Source organism: Tenrec ecaudatus, chromosome 1 (assembly GCF_050624435.1).
Source record: "Tenrec ecaudatus isolate mTenEca1 chromosome 1, mTenEca1.hap1, whole genome shotgun sequence".
In the NCBI taxonomy this organism is placed as follows: Eukaryota; Metazoa; Chordata; class Mammalia; order Afrosoricida; family Tenrecidae; genus Tenrec; species Tenrec ecaudatus.
Genome location: NC_134530.1, coordinates 173,877,071 through 173,899,881, shown reverse-complemented (window position 1 = coordinate 173,899,881; position 22,811 = coordinate 173,877,071). Strand labels below are relative to the sequence as shown.

Genomic DNA, 22,811 nt, shown 5'->3' with positions numbered 1-22,811 from the left:
GGATGCCTTGGAGCAAGAGAATAAATGTGAAGGGGACAGAGTATTTTCCAAATGCAAAATAACCTATAAAGAGCTCTAGAATCCGACATCTCTACACCTGCCCACTAAGACCTTGCCTTGTGCAAGTAACCCTTGCTTCTTCAGTGAGATGTTTCACTCCTGCTTCTGACTTCAAAATAGCGAGAATGACCCTAGTCTGGAGCATCTCTCACATGCAGCCTCCTTCGGGCTCTTTCCCAGGATGCCCTTCAGACATAGCCAAGAGCGTCTGCAACATGCCTTCGCCCAAACTTGCGCGTGAAAAATCAGAGCTGTATTAGTCCATGCCCCAAAGCAAAAACCTCCTAGAGGCCGATCAGCTGGTGAGGGAACAAACGAAACGTGGTATCAGCTGTCCTGGAAGACAACGGAAGGACTGACCCAGGTAACAACAGGGCTAAATCTTGAAAACCTGATGCTGAGTGAGAGACGGCAGTCCCGAAGGGCCACACCCTGTGTGATTCCATTTCTATGAGATGCTCAAAACAGCCAAATCCATAAAGATAAAAAGCAGATCAGTGATCGCCAGGGTCTGGGGGAAGATGGAAATGGGGAGTTCTTGCAAATGGTCTGATGTTTCTTTGGGGGATGATGGGAATGTTGTGGATGTCTATAGAAGTGCTGATTTTGCACATCTGTGAATGTGCCAAATGCTAATGAACTGCATATTTTTAAAAAGATGAATTCTATGGCATATAAAATATATCTCAACAAAGCTGCTGCCAGAACATAAATGAATAACACTGCTTAATACGTGTTTGTTGAATAATTAGCAGTTGCCTAGGTGATTTCACTTACTATCCTCCCAGGCCAGAGGAAGTAGTAGTGGATGAAATAGCAAAGATGAAAAGAAAGTACACACACACACACACACACACACACACACACACTTCTGCTTATTTCCCTCTGACTTTAGAGATGGTAGGGCCGAGTAAAAGATGAGGTGTTGTACCAGAATTAACCAGAGGACATACAGACCCCCCAGACACTAGGAGTGATGGCTCACAGGCCCCACCTTGGGGAAATAGAGCCCACAGGTTCCTGTTCAGAACTAGAGGGCCTCATTTAAAGGCCGAGGAGCAATGTCTTGTCGTTTCTAGTCCTCTCGCCTTCCTTCACATAAACTAGTCCCTTGGCATCTGCATCTCCTGCCGCCCTTGCCAAAGTAATGTCACTGATCAAGAGGAGGTGAACCTCTAACCTCTCCTATTTTGTGGTTTCTTCACAATGCTGACTGGACATTCCTTTCTGTGTTCCTTTAACTGGCAGCCTTTGAATCAAGCAGTGAAGAAAATATAAGTTTATTTAAGGCTATAAAACATCTGTGGACTCCATCCTAGGCAGGAAGTTTCCCCCTGAGTCACCCATGCCTGGCACTTACTCTCCTTCCTGCCAGGCCTGCCTGCGCCTCCCCACTTCCTAGCCTGGCTCAAAAAGTCCCTGTTGCCAAGACCGAGTGTGAGACAAAGCATCTTCCCAATCTCAGCCTCAGAATATTCTTGTTCAGAGCTAATCTTCCACTCACTCCACCACTGTCTCCCAAAGAATGACTCTTACTTGCCAACTCCCTAGGACAAGAGCCCAGAGCTTTGGGGGTACTCCTTGCTACCAGGCAGATCCACGCTTCCATCACACTTCTATTCGGCCTCACCTCATTCCACCATTAAGTTCAGAGGATTATTTAGGGGATATAAATGGATACAAATATAATACTTGTTGTCTGTAATATTTTTATGCATGCCTGCTTCCCTAGCTAGATTGAGCTCCTGGAGGGAAGGACCTTGCCATGAGGGTGGACCACGAAGTCTGGTGGTAATCAGTAATGGGTTGGGTGGGTGAGCTGACGGACGAGGGCATCCTCAATTGCCCAGGATGGCTGCTGAATCACTGCTAAGAGTTGGGAAGAGGGAGCACACAAGTCTTTTCCAATAGGTTCTTACCTCCTCCGTGATCCTTCTCCTAGGCCACACCAATGCATCTCTTCCTCCACCCACTCTACCTGGAGCCCGTTACTTCACAAGTGACCATACACTGACTTGCATTGCTCCCTAATTATGTGTGTACATGCCTGTGACATTTTTGTCACATCAACAAGACTTCAAGATCCTGAAAAGTAAGAGTATTTTGCATATCTCAGAAGAATGAAGGCAATATAATAAGCATGTATGGAGCATTTATCGTATGCCAGTCAGTGTGCTAAGCTCCTATGTGGATTTTCCGTCCTTGATTCTCCTAACAACTCTACGCGGTTTCATTGTTGCAGTTTATTATTGCACATCCTGGTGCAGTAGTGGCCTCTATATGGAACTGCTCTCTGCAAGGTCGGCCATGTGAACCCACCAGCCGCTCCTCAGGATAAAGATGCGGGTGTCTACTCCCGTAAAGACTTAAAAGTCAAGGAAATACAAAGGAGCGGCTCTACTCTGTCCTCCCAGGTTGTGTTTTTTTTAAATAAATAAATACACACACTGTGTGTGTGTCTATGCATTAGCCTGATCCAGTTCAAAGTTCTTCACTTGGGTTGGTGACATCGATTACATTCATTACTTTGTTTAACCATCACCAGTATCTATTCCCAAATTTTCCATCGCCATAACCAGAATCTCAATTCTTCCTAAACAATAACTCCCTCTCCCTCCTTCCTACCCCGAGAACCACTAATAAACTTGAGTATCTAGACATTTCCTATTCTTGATATTTCCCAATTAAAAGATAATACATTTTCTGTTCTTTTGTGATTGACTTATTTCATGCAGTATAATATTTTCAAGATTCATCCATGCTTTAGCATGGATTTCTCTTTATGACTCAGAAATCTTCAACTTTAGATATATCACACTGTTTATCCATGTATCAGACAAATTGTCCCCGCCACACCGATCTCCCTCAATGTACCTGCTCGGGTGGTTTCCTAGTCTTTGGGCTTCATGCCTAAGTGGGCAATGCTGGTCCGTATAGGACACGTATGCTTCACCTGTTGAGAAACTGCCAGAATGCGTTCCACGGTGTCTGCATTTTGCATTCTCATCCGCAGTGCACCACACCCACACCACCATTGGTTGTTTTCCCTTGGTTGTTTTATCTTACCTACCTTAGTGCTGGGAAAGTGGTATCTCATGGTTTTGATAGGAGTTTTCATTAAAACTGTCCCCATTTCACAGATAAGCCTGGGTCCCCAGGCTGAGACACAGAGAAAATAAATAATTTGCCCACGATCGCACAGTCAGCAAGGGCAATGCTGTTCCCTAGACAATGACTTATGGGACGGCTGATACGACGTCTGAGTGTGCCAGGCTGCGCTCTCTCCAGCCTGATAGGACGTGCTCGTTAGAACCTACCTCTATTCCACGGGCCATGTTTCTCACAGACTTCCAGGCTGTCAATCTGACTGTGAGCTGGCTAGCCCTTATCCCTTCCATTGGCTGACGTGGACACCCCCAGGACAGCTGATCTCAGAAAAGGCCTGGCATGACAGATTAAGGCAGCTCAGTGTTCACAACTGCCTATTTCCCTCACACTCAAGCTCACATGTGCAAGCAGTTAGGGGAGCAGAAAATCCTAAACAGAGGCAGTTCCAGTTCTGCAGGACTAAAGTTTAGATCACAAGAAGAGCCTACTTTTTTTTTTTGTATATAAATAATTTATTGGGGACTCTTATAGCTCTTATAACATCAATTGTATCAATCACATTTGTACATATGTTGCCATCATTATTTGCAAAACATTTTTCTACTTGAACCCTTAGTATCAGCTCCTCTTTTTCCCCCTTCCTCCTCTACCTTTCCATCCTCATGAATCCTTGGAAAATTATAAATTATTATTATTTTCATATCTTTTTTTTTAATTTTATTTTAACAATTTATTGGGGCTGATACAATTCTTTTCATAGTTCATACATATACATACATCAATTGTATAAAGCACATCTGTACAGTCTTTGCCCTAATCATTTTTTTCTCTTTTCTTCTTTTACATTTTATTAGGGACTCAAACAACTCTTACCACAATCCATACATATACATACATCAATTGTATAAAGCACATCCATACATTCCTTGCCCCAATCATTCTCAAAGCATTTGCTCTCCACTTAAGCCCCTTGCATCAGGTCCTCTTTCCCCCCCCCTCCCTCCCCATTCCCCCCTCCCTCATATGCCCTTGGTAATTTATACATCGTTATTTTGTCATATCTTGCTCTATCCGGAGTCTCCCTTCCCCCCTTCTCTGCTGTCCCTCTCCCAGGGAAGAGGTCACATGTGGATCCTTGTAATCAGTTCCCCCTTTCCAACCCACTCACCCTCCCCTCTCCCAGCATCGTCCCTCACACCCTTGGTCCTGAAGGTATCATCCACCCTGGATTCCCTGTACCTCCAACCCTCATATGTACCAGTGTACAGCCTCTGTCCTATCCAGCCCTGCAAGGTAGAATTCGGATCATGGTAGTTGGGGGGAGGAAGCATCCAGGATCTGGGGGAAAGCTGTGTTCTTCATCGATACTACCTCACCCCCTAATTAACCCATCTCCTCTCCTAAACCCCTCTATGAGGGGATCTCCATTGGCCGACACTTGGGCCTTGGGTCTCCACTCTGCACTTCCCCCTTCATTTAATATGATATATATATACATATATACACAAACATATATACATATACACATATATACACATACATACACACACTTATATCTATTTTTTTTTTGCATGATGCCTTATACCTGGTCCCTTGGGCACCTCGTGATCGCACTGGTAGTATGGGCATGGTAGTAGGGCAGGAGGAAGGTCAATGGAGATGGAGGAAAGAGCTAGGAGTCAAAGGGCATTCATGGAGGTCTAGACAAAGACATGTACATGCAAATATATATAGGAGGATGGGGAAATAGATCTATGTGTCTATATTTATAGGTCAAGTATTAAGGTGGCGGAAGGACCTTGGGCCTCTACTCAAACACTCCCTCAATGCATGAATACCTTCTTTTATTAAATTGGAACTGTATGATGCTCACTCTCCCAACACAACGGCTGGAGCCAAAGTGGGTGAACAAGTAAATGTGGTGAAGAAAGCTGATGGTGCCCGGCTATCAAAAGAGATAGTAACTGGGGTCTTAAAGGCTTGAAGATAAACAAGCGGCCATCTAGCTCAGAAGCAACAAAGTCCACATGGAAGAACACACCAGCCTGTGTGATCGAGTGGTCCCAAAGGGATCAGTTACCAGGCATCAAAGAACAAAAAATCATATCATTGACTGCACACCTCCATGATAGGATCGCTGAAGACATATGGGTGCATAAGCAAATGTGGTGAAGAAAGCTGATGGTGCCCGGCTATCAAAAGAGATAGTGTCTGGGGTCTTAAAGGCTTGAAGGTGAACAAGCGGCCATTTAGCTCAGAAGCAAATAAGCCCACATGGAAGAAGCACACCGGCCAGAGCCTACTTTTTTTAAGAGATTTTTTTTTTCTTAATTCAGTTCAGGGAATCTGAAGGATACTGAATGAGAGAGGAGAGTGGAAGCAGACGTGTTACTCAACAAGTGCTTCTTTTGGAGTATGGGCTAGAAGGGGACTCGAACTCATGAGGTCTAGGCACTTTGGGAGTCAGAGGAGAGTTGTGCTTCAACAGGTTTCCACTGACTGATTTCTAGAAAGTGCATCACAAGCCCTTTCTTCGGAGATGCACCAGAACCCCCATTAGATTAGAGGCTGAGTGTGTTAACCATGGCACAATTTAGACACACTTAGCTGACAGCAAATCCATGCACTTGGTATGAAATCTAGTCCCAACTCTGTCAGTCATCATCCCAGTGACACTGACAGAAGTTACTCTTCTTCCAAACGTGGGAGTTAAAAGGACTGAGAATGGAGGAGCGTAGTCTAAGACCCCTCTCAGCCCTGGCATTCCCAATTCCCTCAGCCATGGGTCCAAATACTCTCCTGGGCTCACCACAACATCACAGAGCTGCCCCTGATCCACGAGGGATTCTACACCCCTTCCAGCCCAGGCACATACTGTATTACAGTAATGAGAGCCTTAGCTGCTTTAAATATCACAAAACAAAAACAACAGGCAGCCTGGGTTCCTCATCAGTCCTCATCCAGACCGCAGCGGAACGCGCTGCCAGACCAAGGCCCTAGAGGAGAGGGCAAGAGAAGCCCACACGGTCCCTTTCAGGAATCCACTGGCTCGTATCTGGAATGAAAATCACCGATGGCAAGGGCCGTGAAGAGCCAGTGAGAGGGAGAGCCCGGGAGGTCACACTGGGACAAGAAGCCCCAAGCTGCGGTGAGATCTGGGATCTGGGTCCTGATCCATCAGAGACAAGCCTGTGCCAAGCCTGAGGCTAAAAGAACCACGGCCTCTCACCTCTGGGATAGCCAAGGAAGTCCAGCCAAAGGTCTCCACAGAAATGAGGCCACAGTCTCCCTCTGGGTCCTGGGAGGCCCCCGCAGAGCAAAGCAGCAAGCAGTCATCAGAAGGGAGGAGTGGACACGCAGTGGAGAGGCCTGGGTCTGGATAATTTCTCACTCGGGGCTTCCTGAACCAGAGGGCAAATCATCTGGGGAATCTGGACAGACTCTGTAAGGGGATCTCTGGAAGCAGGAGCTGTTCTCCTCAGCCCTCCATAGAGATGCCCTGTAGGCCGTAGTCTGTAGGATAGTCTGCAAATGCCTGGCGGCCCTATCAGATACTTCCTTTGCGTTGGTGACCCAAGACCCGTTCCAAAAAAGCAAGCAAGAATTAAAAAAAGAACCAAGTTGCCCATCAAGCTGATCTCAATTCACAGCAACTCCATGTGTTTCTGAGTAGAAATTGGGTCCACCGGGGTTTTGATGGCTAATATTTCAGAAGTAGATTACCAGCCAGTCAGTCTTTCTTCCAAGGTCCTTCTGGGTCCATCTGAAGCACTAGGCTTTGGGTTAGCCACCAACTGCCCAAACATTTAAGCCACACAAGGACTCCAGAAATGTCCTGGGTTTGTCAAATCAGTGACAAGCACGCTCGTTCGTGGTCTTCCATACAGACAACTGAGTATGGCTCATCTGCGTCTTCTCAGCGTGTAGCCTTTCTCCACTCTCCCTTTCCTTTGCTCAGACATGTGGTCCCACCAAGTCATTCCTTTTGACCATGAGCGCAGCAAGCAGCTCTGTCGGGAAGGTAGAGGTTAGGGTCCGGGACAGGCTCTTTCTTCACCTGGCGTGTCACAGCGCCCTGAGCCCCATCACTCCAGGAAAGAAGGTTGTTGAGAGATTTGCTGGTGATGTGTGTTGGGTTGTAATAGTCAAAGCATGGAGGCAATTTTCCCTTAAGTTCTAGGTTCTTTGTAGGATGAAGCTGCTCAAAAATTATGCAAGTCAGACATTTTTTAGGTCATTTTATTGGGGGCTCTTACATCTCTTGTGACATTCCATACCTCAATTGTATCAAGCATATTTGTACCTATGTTGCCATCATCATTTCCAAAATCTTGGCAACTATTTTGGAGAGCTTTCTTGGGTTGCTTTGTTTGTTTTTAACTTAAAATATTTTTTAAAGTCTTTTTTGGGGGGCTCGTACAACTCTATCACCATCCATCCATCCATCCATCAATCCATCCATTGTGTGAAGAACATTTGTATATTTGTTGCCATCATCATTCTCAAAGCATTTGCTTTCTACTTGAGCCCTTGGTATCAGCTCATTTGGTGGAAGGATGTATGAAAACTCCCTGAATTGGGTGGAGGGAAGGTGTGGGAGAAAGGGGGAACAGATTATGAGGATCTACATATAGCCTCCTTCCTGGGGGACGAATAGTAGAGAAATGGATGAAAGGAGACGTCGAACGGTGTTAAGATATGACAAAATAATACTAATTTATAAATTAGCAGGGGTTCATGGGGGAGGGGTGCGGGGAGGGAGGGGAGAAATGAGCAAGTCAGACATTTTTAAAGGGAGGCGGAATGCTGAGGGGAATTGGTTAAACACAAAGGAGTGAGGTCACTATTATAAAAAGTCAAGAAAAGGTTTCACACTAAAAGAAAACTTCTTTGAGGGTTACATGAAATGGGAGTGGAAGGAAGGGAGGAGGAGTCACAGGCTAGAAGTTCCAGAAGTGTTAACTTGGGTAAAGAGGAAGGCAATGCACAGCAAAAGCGATGTTGGCAAAGAATGATAGAGTCAGGAGAAGACACTGGGAGGTTTTCAAGAGCTAAAAGCAACCAAGGCTAAACAGGCGTGGGAGGGAGAGGGCGAGTGTAGGTTTGACAGTGCATAGTTGTCTATGTGGGTTTAGCCTTGAGGGGGGCAAAGTTAGGAATACTTAGAAATAACTAAACCTCTTGAAGGAATGAGTGGCTTGACCCGGGGGATCAGGACCATATTCTCAGGGAACATCAAAGGTTAATTGGCATCACATGGCTCACAAAGACAATGTTCTACACCCTACTGTGATGAGTCCGACTGACTCTTCAAAGCTTGTGAACAGTCACTGTGGTAGTTACATCATTTGCTGTCAGTTTGAGAAAATGATGAGTGAAGGGGTGGAGTCTGCCCTGTCAATCAAGCTATAACCAATGAGGCCTCTGTGTGGGCATGGCCTTCTCTTGAGAATTCTGGGAACTCCTGTATTTTCTCCTTGGAGGTGACAAACACTTTTCTCTCTCTGCTCACTCCCTGAGAGATGTTCTACTGACAAGACACATAGCACTGAGCCCCGGGAGCTGGAGAAGTCACATGGACCTACCCTGATGCAACCAGACCTCTGGAGCCAGAATAGCCAAATAGAGACCCCTGACAGCACTGCGATGCTTACAGTACCACTGGATCCACAAGACTTCCCACCCACTGGCTGTGATCCTCCTGCATTCCACATCATGGCATGCATTTCATGAGTCTGAAGAGGACTTGCAGATTGGTATTTGGACATACGGGCTAATATTGGACTTAAGGACTTGATCTTGACTAGACTAGGATGTTCTATCAATATTTAATTGCTGTTGTATATAAACCCCCTTCTTATATACATATGAGTGTTTATGAATTTGTTTCTCTTGTCTACCCAGACTAACACAGTCATCCAAGGTGCAAATATTGGTCTCTCCCCATCTAGAGTAGAGAAAAGTGATGAAAATGAAATACACATAGGAACAATTAGGCTAATGAATTAATGGACTATACAAACACCGGCCCTCCTAATTCTGCAACCAGAAGAACTAGATGGTGCCTGGCTACCACTCTCAATTGCTCTGATAGAGATCACATTAGAAGATCCTTGGATAGAGTGGGAGACAAATAGTGTTAATGTTAATAAGCACTCATTAACTAGTATTTATTGAGGATTTATTTTATACCAGACAATATGCTAGGTGGTGAAAAAGGAAAAGATGCACATACACAGAATGAATACACTTTGAGTCTCTTTCTTTTAAAATCAAGGGAGTCAGCTGAGTTAGTACAAAGAGGATCTAACCAGTTGCTCAACTAATGACGTAGCCTTGGATAAGCCAAATATTGTCCCAGAGACCTTGGATAATGAGCAGAGCCAAAGCTTATGTGATCAGTGTCTGTGTGTTTTGCAAATAACACTGCCGTGTAAATAACATACATACACACGCAAAGTGGGCAGAAATTGAAGAATTATGTTTAAAAGCTCTGGCATAGTATGTCCATGTATATGTTATTTAAACAGGTCTTGTGACATTTCCAGTGTGAGTTTCAGCCTTATTCACCCTCATTCAACAAAAACGTTACTTTTGATTATCTTTGTATCAGGATGTAGCCATGGTCAAGAAGTTATGGACCAAGTTTGGTAGTCCCTCGGTCATCAGCAAATAAACAATTGAAACCGCGTGTTTGCTCACAAGATCTTCCCAGCTGGCCCTGAGAGTGCCGGAATGCTGCAGCTAATCTGTGCCAAGGCACAAGTACAGGCTGATCCCCCAACAGGCAGAGGTCATTGCCAGGAAGCGTTCTAGGTCCCTAGGTGCAGGCCCATGTGAAAACAAGCAGCAGGACAGATGTGGGCCACACTGTCATGGTTCCATGGGGGGCCCAGCTAGCCAGTTAGACCCGCTATACCTGCCCCTAGACATCTGCATCTGCACGCGCCAGAGATTCAAGCAGGGGCAGAGTGGGAAGACAGCTAGAAGCAGGGCAGAGCATGCATGGCATCTGGTGTTGGAAGTCAACCCTCTATGTCAACTGTAGCCAAGGCAAAGACTTATTAAAATGGTTGGGCATTAGAAAATTAAAATAAAAGTCACCAAGATGTAAAATTATTGGTATAATGCACTTATGGAAATAAGGCATCAAGGAAATAAAGTAGGCAAAAAACAAACAAACAAACAACAACCATAAATCACACATAACTTAATGTAAATAAAGCATGGTACATATCATAAAGTGATGTAACCATTGAAATGAGGATGATATCCCCGGGGTTGAAATTGGTCGGTGGTATCTTAGTTCCATAGTGTTGCTATAGCAAATATCCCAATAGCAGCCATTAAAAAACATGAATTTGCTTTTCACAGTGTAGGAGGCTAGAAGTCCAAATTCGGGGTTGCCAGCTCTGGCTTTTCTCTCTCTGTTGACGCTAAGGGAAGGTCCTACGCTCCTTTCAACATATGTGGCTCTGGGTTTCCTGGAAGGTCTCCCAGGGTCTTGGCATCAGGTTTTTCTCCTGGGTCTCGGAGGGTCTCAGCACAGGGACCCCTGGGTCCCAAGAAAAGCTCGGCTTGTAGCACATTGTTTCTTGGTGGTAGTGTCTGCTTTCTTATTTAATCTCTTTTATAGTTCAGAGGAGATGGTCTCAAGAGACCACTTAATGCTGTCCATTATCCTGCCTCATGAAGGTTAGGCTTTACGACACTTAGAATAATGACATGAGATCACAAAATAGAGGATAATTACATAATCCTGAGACTCGTGGCCTAGCCAAGTTGACACATAATCTGCAGGAGGAGTCGGAGCATAATTCAATAGGTGGTAGGACTTACACTGCATGTAGAAAGAACTACTCCTAACCCCACATCAACAAATGACATACTCAGAGACTTCACTCGGAATAGTAGAGTAACATAGAGCCGGGCTCCCTACCCAGCCACACAAATGAATCTAGTTGGGTAGATAGATAGCACCCACACAAAATGAGAGAGCTCAATTTAAGACTTCACATTGCTCTCGGTCTTTCTGAACTCAAAGTTTCAGAGCTGTAAGAATGAGGGAACTTCAAAAAATTCATGGGAAATAAAGTTAAAAGATAATGGAATTTTCCCATGAGCTTTTGAAGTCCCCTCAGATAAACTGGGGTCCTAAGGAAAGAGTATCTTTCTTCAGTATTCTTGGGGGAAGTTCAAAGTTTTCTTCAAGAAATGGAAGAAAGGGAGGGGGTGGGAAAATTGTGAGAAATATAGCAAGAAGGAAAACAGAGTAATAAAATGAGGGAAAAAGCAAAGATAAAAAGTATAATTAATTCAGTTAATGCACAGTGTTGCCTGTAGGAACAAGATCCTGGGACGGAAAGCAGGACAAAGAGAAGAACCAGAGCGGAACACTGAGAGCTAATGAGAGGGGGTTCGACTTGGTCACAAGGAAGCAGTGCTCCTGGTATCCACTAGTCAGGGAGCTTGATGCATCAGTCTTAGGGGGAAGAAAGGAGGTGTGATGATCCGTGACTCTACCAAGAAGACAAAAGGGTTGATTGAGCAGCCTTGGGTTGATTAACCTGGGGGGGGGGGGATGCTCCTTTGGTTTTTGATGAGTAACTTCAACTATATGATGTACTGTCCAAAGAAGAGCATTCATTACTTGCCATTTCAGATTTAGCTCTAACATCTAACTAAGGAAGTTACAGGGAGGCAGATTGAAACCCAAAACAAGAGGAAACATCCTAGAAATTAGATTCATCCAAAATAGATGTACTTCTTTGGGAGGGGTTGAGCTCTGCATTTTAAGTAGAGTCTAAATAATCATTCAATTTGGGAGGTAGAAGTCCTTGTCTGGGTTACATCATCTCCAAATTCCTTACATTTTTAATAACCGATGTGTCTGTTAGGCATAATGCAAAACCACGGTGTGCAGTTTTATTTCATGCCCAGTTGATGGTACCTGCGTGGAGTTAGGGTGGAGTGTAACCTATCAATCAAGTAGCCACTTGATGATGCCTCCTTGGGGGTGTGACCTTTTCTATAAGGAAGACACTGAGACTTCTCTCTCTGCCCTTTTGCCCTCCCTGCTTGCTGGGACTCTCTCTGCCTCCAGGAGGGGCCCCCTGTGGACAGTTGACCCTGGGAGCCACCCTGGGAGCTATTGGCACCCTGACATGTTCAAATGACATGCACCCACTGGCCTGTGATCTTCCTGCATCCTACTTCCCCTTTCTGCATCATCAGCCTTCCAGTATAGGAGTCTGAAAAGGGCTCATACTGACATCAGACCAATGGACTTGAGTTGGACTGAGTTGGGATGGATGCCTTCTTGATATGAAGTTCTTTCATATACATATATGAGCGACACTGGGTATTTTTCTCTAAACGACTCAGCCCAACCCAAAAGGTAACTTGACACGGGCCTGATACAGAAGACAGGTATCATGAGTTGATTATGTATACATATTTAAAGCCTTGCACAACAATAACTTTGGGGACAAGAATCAATGATTTATAGACACATGGACACTCTTGCACGCTCATACCCTGAGCACCTGCAGATATCGAAGCTGTTTGTTGACCTAAGAGGCTTCGTTTCATTTTCTGCCCATGCCATCTGGCCCAGATTCTGTGACTAAATTGGTGTAACAGGAGCATACTCAAATGCAGCTAGTGGTTTAAAGCAACCTTGAGTTTCAGTGAGAAGTGAGATTTGGAGGTCAAAATTAAGCACTCTTCTAAGAAAATATGGCCAACATACTTAATGCCACAGAGCAGCTGCAAACAGTAGTTAGCTCTAACTTAGGTCAGCTTGAAACCGTTTTTATTCAAGTTTTTAATTCTACAAACATACATTTGATAAATAACCTGCTTCTCAGTTCTTCTTGCCTCCTCCCTGTCTCAGCTTATTCTGAATTATTTATCAGGGTGTTGAATGCCACTAAACTATAAGCTAACACGGCTCACTGTTTCTCCTATTTCATTTCACTGCAACATAAATTGAAGCCAGCATGTGGAGAAGAAAATGTTGTTTCAATTACAGAGCATGGAGTTTCCTTTTCTGTCTCTACTCAGTAGCTGTGCACAGTTTGACAGCATGGACTCTGTCCTGTTGCCCGTGGTAAGTGATTAATGAATGTTGTCAAAGGATTCTGAGTAATACCTCAGGACTGAATCTTCCGAAGAAGATCTCCTTTAATGCCTTACAATGGCCCATAATCCTGCTTGCTAGAGTCTTGGGGCCTCTTTGCTTCTAAAATCTTGGTTAAAAGCAATACTTCCACAAGCTTAATAAAAGAATGACCCGATCTAGTATGCTCATCAAGAACCCTGGTTTGGTAGTGGACTGTGTACTGAACTGTGAAACACAGGGTCAGTGGTTAGACCTCACCAGCTGCTCCACTGGAGAAAGATGGGGCTTTCTCTCCCTGAAAAGATAGTCTTAGAAACCAAAGGGGTCGTTCTACCGATTGCTGTGAGTAAGAAACTACGCACTAGCAGGGAGAGCATGCTCATTCATCCTCCTGTGCAAACACTTGCTTTATGTAGAAGTTCGTGTGTACAGCAGCAACTTGAGGCTGAAACGATAACCTGATGACGATTCTGAAAGCTCGGTATTACCCATACTGTCCTTCAGTCTCAACATCTCAGGCTGTCCTGGGGCCAAATAGCCTCGTGGGTGTGAATCTTCAACATGGCACTCAAATAATGTTCATGAAGTCCTTTCCACTCAATGCAGTAACCATGTTTGAGAAGGGGAACTCTGCCTGGTCCTGCACCAGCCTCACAACGGTTCTTACGCTCGAGCCCAGTGTTGCAGCCACTGTGTCCATCCATCTTGCTGAGGGTCTTCCCCTTTTTACAGAGCCCCTCTACATTACCAGGCCTGGTGTTCTTCTCCTAAGACCATCTCTCCTAAAAATATGTCCAAAGTACGTGAGACAAAGTCCCACCATCCTCACCTTTAGGGAACATGCTGGCTGTACTTCTTCCAAGACACATTTGTTTGTTTGTTAACCACTTTATTGAGGGCTCGAATGTCTCTTATCACAATCCATCCATACATATCATAATCCATCCATCCATACATTGTGTCAAGCACATTTGTACATTTGTTGTCATCATTATTCTGAAAACATTTTCTTTCTACTTGAGCCCTTGGTATCAGGGCCTCATTTTTCCTCCTCCCTCCCCCACTGTCCCTACCTCCCTCCTAAACCCTTGTTAATTTATATATTATTAATTTTTCGTGTCACATTGTCGGATGTCTCCCTTAACTCACTTTTCTGTTGTCTATCCCCCAGGGAGGAGGTTATATATAGATCATTGTGATCGGTTCCCCTTTCTCCTCCATCTTCCCCTCCTGGTATGGCTACCCTCAATATTTGTCCTGAGGGGTTTATCTGTCCTGGATTCCTTGTGTTTCCAGCTCTTTTCTGTACCAGGGTACATCCTCTGGTCTAGCCAGATTTGTAAGATAGAATTGGGATCATGATAGCTGGGCGGTAATGGGAGGGAGGAGGAAGCATTAAAGAACTAGAGGAAGGTTGTATGTTTCATCAGTGCTATACTGCACTGACTGACTCCTCTCCTCCCGAAGACCCTTCTTTCTGTAAGGGGATGTCCAGTTGTCTACAGAGGGACTTTGGGTCTTTACTCTGTAGTCCCTCCATTCACAATGATATGATTTTTTATTCTTTGATGCCTGATACCTGATCCCTTCAATACCTCGTGATCGATCACACAGGTGCTTCTTCCAAGTGGGCTTTGTTGCATCTCAGCTTGATGGCTGCTTGTTTATCTTCAAGCCTTTAAGAACCAAGATGCTATATCATTTGATAGCCTGGCACCATCAGCTTTCTTCACCACATTTGCTTATGTACCCGCTTTGTCTTCAGTGATTGTGTTGGGAAGGTGAGCATCATGGAATGCCAGTTTAATAGAACAAAGTGTTCTTCCATTGAGGGAGCACCTGAGTAGAGGTTCAATGTCCATCTGCTACCTTACCTTAATACTAAACCTATAAATGTATGCACATAGATCTATTTCCCCATCATCATATATAAGTATATTTACATATGTACATGCCTGTATTTAGATCTCTATAAATGCCCTTTGCCTCCTAGTTCTTTCCTGTATTTCCTTTTACTTCCCTCTTGTCCCACTCTCATATTCAGTCTTCATTTAGGTTTCAGTAATTCCTCTCAGTTACATTGCCTTTGATTAAGCCCTACCAGGCCTCCTATACCCTGTTCACCACCAATTTTGGCTCACTTGTTGTTCCCTTATCCCTGAGTTTGTTAACACCCACTTCCTTTCCCCTGCCTCCCCTTCTCCCACTCGCCCCCCCCCCCTGCACAACCGTCTGTCCTATTGTTTTCTCCTGCAGCTAGTTTATCCCGCCTATCTTATCTAGATAGACCTGCAGAGATAATAATTAGAGAGTTAGAGGTGGGTCTTTGTTAAAACCAAGACCAAGCAAAAAGAAAGCAACAAAAGAAAACAGAACAACAACAAGTGACAAAAAACTGAAAAGCCTGTAAATAATTCAAGGTCTGTTTGTTGACCTTTAGGAGTGTTTTCCGGTTGAGTCTGATGGGGTGCCATGTCCTGGACCCACAGTCTATTTTTGGTATTCCCTGGGGACTTTGTTGCTCTGTTCCCCTTGCTCGCCTGTTGAACCCTCTTAGTGTTTCACCTCTGCCCAGTTACCTGTATTCCATTCCATTTCCTTCCTCAAAGTATTCGTAAGAAGACAGCGCTCACATAGATAGGTAAACACATTCTGTTCTCGTTGTTGGTTTATTTAGCTGCCAGTGGCTGTCTTTATTGTCAACAACCATAGCCTCTTGCCAGGGGCCCTGGTTGTATGTAGTGGTTACACATTGGGCTGTTAACTGCAAGACCAGCAGGTCGAAAGCCCTCAGGTGCTCTTCGGGATAAAGATAGGACAGTCTATGCCCATAAAGAGTCCAGGCTCAGAAATCTTCAGGGACAATGCTATTTTGCCCTATAGAGTTGCTGCGAGTCAGCACTGACTCAATGGCCATGAGTCAGTTAGTTACAGACGCTTGCAGTTAGTAATGGTGTGTGCTTGTAAGCAAATTTCTTGACACGCACCTCAAAATAGGATGCTATCATGGGGAGTGATGAGTTAATGGTTTTAGAAGCTTGGCATCTAGTGTCAGCTATTATTAGTACAACTGGAGTTGTTTAAACAACTGGAGTTAGTCTCATTTCATAGTAAATATATTTTGGCTATTCCCTAGGTCACAACTAAGGCTCATACATATGAAACAATCACAACATTACAACACCTTGACAGCAAAAACAAACATAACAAAGACCCACCTCTAACTCTCTAATGAGAAGCACTCCAGGTTAGCTGACAAAGTTGTCAAGTTCAACCCCTTATTAGAAAGTATTTCTCCGAAGTATGTCTAATCCTGCATTTGTTACACACTTTTGGGGATCTTTCATTTTCCAGCAAACGATGTGTGAGGCTCTGCAGTTTCAGTGTTTCCGTGTGGGGGTTCTTAAGACCTGGATTTTCTGGTGGACCCAGGAGACCACCTTGGCTTCCAAGCATCTTGCTGCTGTCTGCACCCCTACAGACAGCCCTTTTTTCTGTGCAAAGAACATTGTCTTACTCCATCTCTTCTTAAAAACACGCACTCTCAGGAACAATCCTTTCCTACAAAGTTCCACCAGGCAATTAACTGGGAGAGTTGGTTAGAAGTCTTGGTATTTCTCTACTGCACCCTCCCACTGAAGATCATCATTCAATTCAGGACCTAAGTTCTGTACCACCCCCAGATAAGTGATGTTTGTGTGAGGGAGGTAGGGTGGGGGCAGTGCAGATTCCATAAACAGGGAGTGGAGCATGTAGACACAGAGGTCCTGGGGGACAGAGAGGTGGAGATTCTGAGAAGCTGAAATACAGAAACCCTGGTGGGAGTGGTTATGCGTTGGGCTGCTAACCACAAGGTCAGCAGTTTAAAACCACCAGTCATTCCAAGTGAGAAAGCTGAAGCATTCTAGTCCTGCAGGGGCAGTTCTACCCTGTCCTACAGGGTCGCTATGAGTCAAAGTCGATTCAATAGCATTGAGAGTTTTATACTTTGGGAAGTGGGTTCTGGCATCTCAGAGAATGGGCATAGTCAGACCAGTGGGGGCATTTAGCGGTAAAGGAAACTAGCGGGTGCGGACAGAGGAAGAGGTCCCTGAGGCACGTGGGCCACCTCACATCCCAGCAGGAAGAACTGGTGAGCAGAGATGATGGGAGGAGGAGGTTAAGAGGTGGTTTGGGTCCCACCCAGGAGGGTGTAGCTGTCACTTTCATTTGGGGTTGGGGGTTGGTAAAGTGCCTGCCTAACAATCGCCTCCACCAAATGTGCATCTAATCAGTTTCATGTTCCAAACCCTCACCATCTTTGGCCCAGGAGGCTAAGATTAAAGCCAGAGTGCTCAGACTGAAATGGGCCAGAGCCTGGAGCTCTGAACAGGCTCTTGCCTGAAGCTCATGAAATAAGACACCCCGAGTGGGAGATGGGAGGAAAAGAGTCACAGCCAAACAAACAGGCCCTCAGCCCCAGTGCCGAGCCCAGGGGCCAGAGCAGGGGCCTCTGTCCCTTCAGGGGAAATGACCAGATGTTCTGACTCTCTCCTTCTCCAGGCTCACAGTCCCCTTGAGGAGGGGAGACTGAACCAAGAGTACACCACCTACCCCGCCAACAACACGCACAGCTTCTTTTATGAACTCTTGCTTGGCAAAGGTTATGTATACAAGGGGCTGGAAAATGTCCATGGACAAAAAAATCATTTTCTTTCAATTCTGTTTCCCATGAACTGTTTGAAGCCTCCTTGCATTTAAGGATATTTGGTGAAAATTATTTCGTCTCTGTGTCTACTGTGAGTCAGATCCTCTGCTACACCCATCAAACTTGCCATGGCTTCTCTTCTACCCTTTAACCAACACCGGAACCAATACAATCACATGTGTCTGAAAGTGGATAACCCTCGCAGTAAGTAATCTAATGTGAGATGCATGAATGAATTGTTGGATTGATTTTCCAATATGAGAGACAGTCAAACCTGGCGGTTAGGAACCTCGCACATTATGAGTCAGAAGTTCAAAGGTCAGCATTAGCCCTGACTTGCTATGTGATGCAGGCCACACCATTCAACTTTCCTGAGCCTTAATTTCCTCCTCTTTCAAAGGGGGAATAACAGCATGCCCCCTATACAACTGCTCTTAGAATTAAATGGGAATGATTGTTAAAGCACTTAATTTAGCGCCTGGCAAGAGCTCAACAACTGGTGGTTGTGTATCTGACGCTCCAATATTTATAATTGTGCAAATAATCCTCTTCAGCTATTTATAAAAGTCAACTTAAGAAGCATTAAAGAATTAGGGGGGAAAAGTCACTTGAGAGACTTAAAGCCCACGGCGATCTGCATTTTAGGTCCATGCTCAGTGCTCTTCGATCTTCACCCCTAACCCAGAGCAGTGGCAACTCTACATTTCAGTACAAGCCATCGGTGTAATGTTTCTCTTTCCCTTATCTTCCGCTCATTAGGTTCAAAGCTTTCATTTCCATATGAAGAGGTTGTGATAAATTGAAAGGATGACCACCCAGCTCCCCAAATCTTGGCCAAACTAAATAAAGTTCCACTCAGTATGTTTTGTGTTTGTTTGTTTTTCTAGAAATGAAATCTCAGTTTTTGGAAGAAGTCATAGCCATGCTCGGAAGTTAGGGGTAAAAATTTTGATTACCTACATCTGAATGTTTTCACGGAGAAGTCCAAAATTCTTTATACTAAAATCGTATGTTTGATTGAGTGAAATGAGGTAAGGATAAAACTTGAAAGGTATGTATGTTGTTGAGAAAATACAAAATGCCAAGTTACCAAAAATAAAAGCTTGATAACAAGGCTGGCCTGGCTTTTATGAGTTGATGAATATTGTTTTGACTATAAAATATTTCTATCCGTTATGAACAAAAAAGAGTCTTCTAGACTCTTGGCAGAGCCTAACGATTTAACCCAACTTAATATGTTTGAAGCAGTTTCCACATGTCAAGAACCAGGCTGAGCACTTGATATGCAGGACAGACACAATTACTTCCTGCATCTCACAGTGTTTAGTAGTAGATCCAGAAAAAGACAGCTCCGGAATGATGCAAGGAGGCAATGATGGGGAGAGCTTGGGGTGCGATGATGGCCTGTTGGCCCAGGTTTGAGGAGGAAAGACAGAAAGCAACGCTGCCCAGAAGAAGCAACATCTGAAGCTGAGACCTGCCAAACCCACTGCTGTCACATCATCATCGTGAGCCTACAGGACAGAGAAGGACTGGCCCACAGGCATTCCAAGGCTGTAAAAGTAAACCTTTACAGAAGCAAGCTGCCACACCATTATGCAGCCACGTGGCTGATAGGTCTATACTGCCCACCTTTCGGTTAGCAGCCAAGCAACTCATTAACCATGGCGCCACCAGGTTATGCAAAACCTAAGGAGACAACACATGGCCCGAGTTTAGAAAGACCCAGAAAGTAGGCGGCTCTGTGGGATTCTGGGACAACAGAATCATTTTGGCATTCTTGGAACATGGAGCATAAGACTTGAGCAGCAATGAGACCAGAATGGAAAGTGGAGGCCTCCCTGAGTGCTCGACTACTAACAAGGGTGAGCGTGTGAATCCACCCAGGGGTGCCACTAAGCGAAGGTCTGGAAATCTTCCATAAAACGAACAGTTAAGAGAACTCCGTGACTCCGTTTTACTTGGAAGCACGTGGCGTTGCCAGGAGTCAAAGCAGAATTTGTGAGTTTGGTTGGGGTTTGCTTTCTTTCTTAATTGTGATTGGTTGAAAGTTTACAATGCAACTTGGTTTCCCATAGTGTAACAGTGCTCCTCCCACTTCCTCTCGGTGGTTACCATCTCCCTTTGTTCTACTTTCTAAATGCTGCCCGGCTGATTTCCAATGGCTGATTGTTCAAATGCGAGTCCCACCCTGGTGTATTGTATAGACCATTCTATTATTTGACTGAAAGTGAATGAACCACAAGGGTGAGTGTCCTTCTAAGCTTGAAGTGTGTCTAAGAGCCATCGTCTTGAAGGCTCAGCAGTGTCTCACTAGTCTTTATCAGACCAGTAAACCCGGTCTTTTTTTATGATTTGGAGTTTTGCTTCACAGTCTTCTCGTGCCCTCTCTATGCAGAACCTATTATGGTGAACCCTTTCAGAGCAGCTCTGCTGTGGTGGCTGGGAGCTATCTATTTCTTCTGGGCTCGGAGTCATGGAGCTGGGGTTTACATGTGTGGTCCATTAGTCCTTTGAGCTAACTGGTTCCTTATGTTCTTAATTTTCTTCACTCTCTTTTGCTTCATATAAGAGACCATTTCATTTTTGATAGTCACTCATAAGCTGTTAAGATCCCAGTTGCTATCCACCAAAGTAGGGAGTAGAGAATTGTCTTATTGGGCTAGGTCATGCCAAGTGACCTTGTTGTCCCCCAAGACTATGATCCTGAGCCCCAAGGCCCAGGGACTCATTCTTTCAAGTTGCTTGGTTTTTTATAGTTAAGTTTAATCTTTACTTTGAGTGCAAGGAGAGACACTAGACACTGGAAACCTTTAGGCAAAGAAGAGACATGATTAGATGAACAACTTAGAAGCAGAAGGAGAAAAAAAGTGGAAGGAGGGGAAATAGGCCAGGGAGGAAATGAGAAGACAGAGCGGAAGAACTACTGGTCAAATAGGACACAGCAGTGAGGGTGGAGAGAATTCGAACAATGAAAGTGATACTGAGGGAGAACATCGGAGACCTGCGATTCGATTTGACTATAAAGTAAAGAGAGAAAACTCAAGAAAGAGCCGGAACTTCCGGCTGGAGAGGTGGGGTATTGTGGTAGTTCCATAATTTCTGTAAATCTTTCAACTTAAAGATATAAAGGTATATGGGTGGCATCTGGCCTGTCAATCAGATCACAGCCTGGTGGTCCCTCCTCGTGGGCACGACCTTCTCATAAGGAGGGTCCTGGAAACCTCCCCACCCCTCTCTCTCTGCCTTCACCTTCCTGTTGATGAGCCACCCAGAGAGCTGCACCAGCCTTTTGATGCTTCCGCTGCCCTTGGGGCCACACAAGTTTTCGCCAGCTTGTGATCTTCCCGCATTCTGCTTCATTGCCTGGGGTTGTGTGGGTCTGAAGAGGGATTTATGGACTAGTATCAGACTTATGGACTTGATCTGGACTGATATATAACTACTTCTTGATAGAAAGTTCTCTCTTACACATATGTATGAGTGTCACTGGATTTGTTTCTCTAGTCAACCTGGTCTAACAAAGATATCCTGTGGACAGCCTTTTTTTTTTAACATATAAATTTAACTTCATTTCACCATTGTCATTTAAAGCTTGACTTGATCAAACATAAAAGGCATTTTAAAGGGTTTTATATCACAGAAAATTAAATAGTAGAAATATGCATAGCTTCACACATCCAAGTTATATAAATTAACAATGGGCTGCAACACAACTATTATGAAGACGGCACAGGACTGAGCACTGCCAACCCAATGCCAACTCAAACCTCTAACAACAGCATCAACATGAAACTAAAATCACCTAGTTAGAAACTTCTTCAACATGGGAACTATTCATCTAAACACACAGTGGAAGAATGCCAATCTTTCATTACTATGAAACATTGCTCTTTTTAATAACTTGGACTCAAACTTTAAAACTAGTATCTAAGTAATACTTATTTCCAGGATATGAACAAAGATTAAGAATATCAGACTTCTTTTGCTGTAATTTATAATTAAATACCACCCTACCTATATTCTGATCAAGCTACTTCATCAAAATGTCTGATTTAGGAACATAGTTAGCTTTTATAGTACAAAATCTTTTCTTTTTTCTTTGCGACTATCATGTTTTTTTAATGTTTTGCTTTATATTTTTATTTTTTTACATTTTATTAGGGGCTCATACAACTCTTATCACAATCCATACATATACATACATCAATTGTATAAAGCACATCTGTACATTCTTTGCCCTAATCATTTTCAAAGCATTTGCTCTCCACTTAAGCCCTTTGCATCAGGTCCTCTTTTTAACCCCCTCCCTCCTTATTCCCCCCTCCCTCATGAGCCCTTGATAATTTATAGATTATTATTTTGTCATATCTTGCTCTGTCCAGAGTCTCCCTTCCACCCCTTCTCTGCCGTCCATCTCCCAGGGAGGAGGTCACATGTGGATCCTTGTAATCGGTTCCCCCTTTCCAACCCATTCACCCTCCACTCTCCCAGCATCGCCCCTCACACCCCTGGTCCTGAAGGTATCATCCACCCTGGATTCCCTGTACCTCCAGCCCTCATACGCACCAGTGTACAACCTCTTCCCTATCCAGTCCTGCAAGGTAGAATTCGGATCATGGTAGTTGGGGGGAAGAAGCATCCAGGATCTGGGGGAAAGCTGTGTTCTTCATCGGTACTGCATCGCACCCTAACTGACCCATCTCCTCTCCTAAACCCCTCTGTGAGGGGATCTCCAGTGGCCGACAAATGGGCTTTGGTCTCCACTCTGCACTTCCCCTTCATTCACTATGGTATATATAGTATATATATATATACATATATATGTTTCTT

At 44.4% G+C, this 22,811-nt stretch overlaps 1 protein-coding gene across 1 annotated transcript in view; it reads right to left on the bottom strand.

The window, feature by feature from the left end:
- The window catches only part of DDR2 (discoidin domain receptor tyrosine kinase 2), a 202,527-nt gene that overhangs the window by 100,444 nt on the left and 79,272 nt on the right, over positions 1 to 22,811 (bottom strand). The gene's annotated exons all lie outside the window — the stretch shown is intronic.